Source organism: Pygocentrus nattereri, chromosome 16 (assembly GCF_015220715.1).
Source record: "Pygocentrus nattereri isolate fPygNat1 chromosome 16, fPygNat1.pri, whole genome shotgun sequence".
Classification (NCBI taxonomy): domain Eukaryota; kingdom Metazoa; phylum Chordata; class Actinopteri; order Characiformes; family Serrasalmidae; genus Pygocentrus; species Pygocentrus nattereri.
The window spans coordinates 1,683,638-1,689,637 of NC_051226.1; the positions used below are offsets into that span (position 1 = coordinate 1,683,638).

Consider the following 6,000-nt stretch of genomic DNA (forward strand, 5'->3'; position numbering starts at 1 on the left):
TTGTTTGTTTTGTGGCAACATGTTATTTCTATTTAATGTTTAAATGTATTTTACATTATTTGGTACTCCAACCAAAACTGTGGATTGTGTTAAGTAGTTCATCCTGTAATGTTATAATTAACAGATATTTGTTTACATAAAGCCTTAGAGAACCTAAACCCCTTGTTTGCTTTTTAAGTAGGTTAATCCTGCTCTTGTGGGCCACTATATACATGTGTAAAATATGTTCTCTGAATAACCTTCCAATGTCCAATAAAAATGGCAAAAAATAAATGATGTGTACCTCAGCCCCTCTTCATAGGCTCATAACTCCAGATGTGATGAGATGGAATGGAAAGGGCGGCTCTACAGATTCTGGATTTCTGAGCTGGATCGTCACAAAGGCAGAGAATTTGACACACAGGTGAATTTGTAGACCCCAGAAGGTTAATTAAACTGTGTTCCCCAACAGCCCCTCTGTGTCTGAGTAGGAGAAAGCTAACCACCAAGCGAAAGCTAATCATTTTGGAAAAATCTAGTTTAGTATCATATGAACAGTTTAAATGTTTCACACTGTGTTCACTGAGGCTTTAAAGATTGATATAAGTTCAGAAACTGCTGTAATGCTCAGTTTATGATGTGATAAAACTTTTAAACAACTGTGAAAAATAGCGTTATTGCTCTCCTAACTTCGTAACAATAAGCTGGAATGTTCAGTCATAAGAAACAGAGCCTGATGGACATGCATTTTATTTTTATATGAAGTCTTTACAAAGACTATTCTCAGCAAGTTATTCTCCAAGCTATACCAAACACTGTCAGAAGCTCTGTGCAGGACTGATTTTTCAGTCCCACAAGATTTCATCCCACTCCCGCCCACTCAGAAAACCTATTCATTTGTCCGGCTCCGGCACAAAAAATGTTGGCCCATGCAGCTCGTTCAAGGCAAACTGGCATCCAATATCTGACAGTCTGTTCACTAACTCACTACTCGCTGCTGAAATAACTCACTGTGAGTAACTTCACCAAACGCCATTCATTCCCAGTGAACATAAAGCAGGAATTAAACCACAAAGTGCTTATTTTGCATCTTTTGCTTCGCAGCTCTTTAGATTTCATTTGATTTCACATTCATTTTAATTTTTATTAATATTGTTTATATATATATATATATGATTTAGTGACTGTTCTACTTTTTTGGGGGTCACTCCTTAGGTAACACTAGTCCACTTTAGATACTTAATTTACTTTCAAGTTTCATTGAACTAAATATCTACTAAATTGGCCATCATTTTCTTTAACCCTAAACCTGCACTAATTCTAAACATAACCTTAACTTCAAACCTAAACCCAACCCTGACCCTGGTCTAAATCCTAACCCTGACCTTAACCTCAACCCAACCTAAACCCAACCCTGACCCTGGTCCAAATCTGAACCTTAACCTCAACCCAAAACCTAAACCCAACCCTTATCCTGGTCCTAGCCCTTACCCTGGTCTAAATCCTAACCCTGACCTTAACCTCAACCCAACCCTCACCCTGGTCCAAATCTCAAGCCTAACCTTAATCTCAACCCAAAACCTAAACCCAACCCTTACCCTGGTCCTAGACCTTACCCTGGTCTAAATCCTAACCCTAACCTTAACCTCAACCCAACCCTCGCCCTGGTCCAAATCTCAACCCTAACCTTAACCTCAACACAAAACCTAAACCTTATCTTCACCCTGGTCCTAGCCCTACTCTGGTCTAAATCCTAACCCTAACCTTAACCTCAACCCAAACCTCGCCCTGGTCCTAGCCCTTACCCTGGTCCAAATCTCGACCTTAACCTCAACCCAAAACCTAAACCCAACCCTCGCCCTGGTCCTAGCCCTTACCCTGGTCTAAATCCTAACCCTAATCTTAACCTCAACCCAAAACCCTAAAACACATTTTAACAAATAAATAACAATAAATATGATTAGATAAGAAATTACTATACAATTAATATTATGTAGCTTTTTTTTCCAATTTACACTGATTGTGAGGATTAAAAACAGCTGATATTAAATATGCTACTCAATTTTAAATTAAACATAAAGCTTCTCTTGCTGTGAATCAGAATTTTCGCACTCAGCATGAATCCAAGAGGATGAAAGAGCAATAGAATGAAATGTCATCTTGGTTTCAAGATCTTATACACCAACCAGGCAGAACATCATGACCACCTCCTCGTTTCTCCACTTTATCAGCTCCACTGACCGTTCAGTTCCCCTCTGTAGTTCTACAGTTACAGACTGTAGTCCATCTGTTTCTCTGATACTCTGTTACCCTGTTCTTCAGTGGTCAGGACCCCCATGGACCCTCACAGAGCAGGTACTGTTTGGGTGGTGGATCATTCTCAGCACTGCAGTAACACTGACGTGGTGGTGGTGGTGTTAGTGTGTGTTGTGCTGGTCTGAGCGGATCAGACACTGCAGTGCTGCTGGAGTTTTTAAACGCCTCAGTGTCGCTGCTGGACTGAGAACAGTCCACCAACCAGAAATATCCAGCCAACAGCGTCCTGTGGGCAGCGTCCTGTGACCTCTGATGAAGGACCAGAGGATGACAAGGTAGGAGTGTCAAATAGAGTGGACAGTAAGTGGACACAGTGTTTAAAACTGAACTCAACTCAGGACCTGCACTGTGAGGGTCCATGGGGGTCCTGACCACTGAAAAACAGGGTAAAAGGTGCTAACAAAGTATCAGAGAAGCAGATGGACTGCAGTCACAGTGGAGCTGATAAAATGGACAATGAGTATAGAAACAAGGAGGTGGTCATAATGTTATGCAAAAGTTCACAAAATTGCAGCTCTAAATAATTTTTTTGATCAAAATTCATGAACATATCAAACTCTGTTATCATTTCCATGGCAAATAATAGCATATCTGAGGTCTAACATATGGCATGTGTGACTATCTCATTTAAATACTTTATAGTTGGAATTGGAATTGACCAAAATACCAACAATGACCCTGAGGCTCTGAAAGTTAAACGTGAAAATAACGGATATATTACATCATTTCTTATATAACTGATAGCACCAGCCCTAAATGCAGTAAAGTTAAAGCACTTGATAACTCATAGAAGGTTTTAAATACAAGACGTCATTGGAATAAAAGTTAACACCAAGAAAACTTTCCTTATACTTCTTGCAGTTTCAAATAAAAGGTTCTGGTTGTGATTCTGATATTTTTGGGCTTTGTTTGTGACGAGCGGCGTCTCTCGGCCTCGGGCTCAGTACCGTCACTCCTCAACACGAGTTGTGATTGATGTGGAGTCAAAGCTGCCAGTCAAAATCACTGTCACTTCATCATATGCTGTAAATTTTCTGTTATGTTAGTGGTTGGCATGCGATATACGACGCTCGAATGAGGTCAGGAGCGCAGAATGGAAAATATAAACGGTAAACAACAACAACAATGTGCCGCTCTGATGAATCACGGCGGGTCTGCTCAGCTCTAATTCAGGTTAAGTGTTAAATGATGTGTGTTGATGGTATAAACAACAGTTACTCAATGTGCCTCTCAGTCCTGCTACCCAGACGTGCAGTTTTCATGTCTACATGCAGATGAAGAGCCACAGAATCCACTCGTTCGCCAATCTTTCCTGCGTCTGTTTGATGATTTGCCTAAACTGAATCGTTGATCTGTCAAGTTCGTTGCTCTTGCCTGTCTGTTCACAAGTGTTGCTAGTTTTGTCTATTTACTGTGATAGTGTTTGTGGCTCCGTCGTGCTTTTCTCTTCCTTTTTCTCTCGTTTTTCTCATGTTTATATCCTCAGATTGAGAAAAGCACTGTCAAAAATGAGAGCGGCTCAACTCAAGACGATACACTGACTGACGACGTGGCTTTTCTTGAGTTGACTCTTGAACTTGAGGACACAAGAATTCACACAAATCAAACTTAGTTGAGTCAAAAATGATCTCATTTTTTTGTCCTGCATCTCAGTTTGGTAAATAAGATAGATTTGTTTTTTATACTCAATTTCAATACCATTTTTCCTCTGGGATATGCACTTACGGATGGCTGTGGCAACGCTGGGGTTCAAACTCACAATAAGAGCATGGATAAGAGCGTCAGCCAGATGCCATAAGTGTAACGACTCAGAGTTTGTGTCTCCAAATGTTTAACATACTGGAGAAAATATTTGTTGTTTTAACTTTAAAGCATGTCATCATCTCATGTGATGTAACTATCTAATAATTCATCCCAACATCGGGAGGGGTTGAGTTTGAATCCCAGCAATACTACAGCTGTCCATGTCTGAGAGGTATTGCTTCTCCACCATAAGAACGTACTGAGCGATTATCTAGACTTCCTATTATTGTATGTTATGACCATTTTTCTCGTTTCTACCGACTTCGTCTTTGGTTTCACCCTTTTGTGCTTTTGCTGGCGGTTTTTGGCTTTTTCGTGTTTAGACCTGGAACTGGTTTTGTGGATTATGAATTCTGTCTATCCCTGGGATTGGGGCAGTCGTGGGCTGGAGGTTAGGGATCTGGCTTTGTGACCGGAAGGTCGCCGGTTCGATCCCCAGGGCTGACAGTCCATGACTGAGGTGTCCTTGAACAAGACACCTAACCCCCAACTGCTCCCCGCCACTGTGGATAGGGCTGCTCACTGCCCCCTAGTGTGTGTGTATTCACTAGTGTGTATGTGGTGTTTCACTTCACGGATGCGTTAAATGCGGAGGTGGGATTAAAAAAGTACCACTTAATCATATTGTTAGCTTCATCCGCGTTCGTCTCTCCCCTGTCAAACGTTACAATATTTATTTATTGAATCACGTTGCCACATTACAAATATTCCAAAGTAACCATGTAGAAGTTTCAAATAAGCAGTTCCTTTGTACTTATTAACAGTGGAACTATTACAGAGATACACAGATATATAGAACCATGAACACCCATTCCCATACTTAAGGGTTCTCTGCACGGTTAAATGGTTCTCCGTTCATTCGGTAAGGCTGATAGAGAATGTGTTCTATATGGTTTATTTCTACAGCACCTTATATGCACTGCTGCCATTCAAAGCGCTTTACAGATGAGAAACTCCAGTCAGTTTGTCTTTACTAAAGAACCTTTGAAGAGCCATCATTTTTAAGAGTAAACACTCCGGGGCAAAAAGCTCACGATGGTTCTGTATAGAACCTTTTTGAAAATGGGCCTATAAAGCACCCAAAAGTGTTCTATTGTTCTATTGTTATAAAAATAGTAGAACTCTTTCTGATGTTACATAGAACAACATACAACACATTCACCATTAAACTGGAGAACTGTTTCACTACGCAAAGAACCGTTTACGCATCTCTGAGTGTTTACAGTTCTACCTAGAACCAGTGTGTTTACTATAGAACCCTTGAAAAAACATCTTTTTTTAAGAGTGTCCACTCCTGGGCAAAAAAAAATGGGCCGAGCCCAAAATATGTTTTTGATGGTTCTGGCTGGTCAGAGTCCAGATTTAAACCCTGTAGTGAACATTTGGTCTCGCATTAAACACTAAAAACTGTCTCAGCAGCGTTTCTCAGCCGTGTGAAGCCGTCAGTGCTGAGCGGATCAACACGGACTCTTCTTTCTGTAAAAGACTGAACGGTCACACTGAACTCCAACACTGAGAGAAATCAAAGTGAAAAACTCTCCTACTAACTTACTTTATCTGGTCGTTTAATAATTTGTTGTTACGACCATTAAAATCTTAATGTTTTGCCATCTTGGGCTCAGCCCATTTTTTGGCCCAGGAGGGTCCAGGACACTAGATTCTGTAAGGACTTATATCATGGAATAATTCATTTTCCTTAAAGCTTTTTGATGATATAAAATGTATCACTAGATTTCCAGGCCTGAATCAGCCAGTTTGAACCGGGTTGTGTAAGTTGTGTAATCTGCAGCACCCGGGGAGCAGTTGGGGGTCAGGTGTCTTGCTCAAGGACACCTCAGTCACATGCTGTCAGCTCTGGGGATCAAACCAGTGACCTTCTAGTCACAGGGCTGGTTCCCTGAC

At 40.9% G+C, this 6,000-nt stretch overlaps 1 protein-coding gene across 6 annotated transcripts in view; it reads right to left on the reverse strand.

Moving 5' to 3' along the window:
* The window catches only part of gabra1 (gamma-aminobutyric acid type A receptor subunit alpha1), a 60,190-nt gene that overhangs the window by 42,629 nt on the left and 11,561 nt on the right, over positions 1-6,000 (reverse strand). The gene's annotated exons all lie outside the window — the stretch shown is intronic.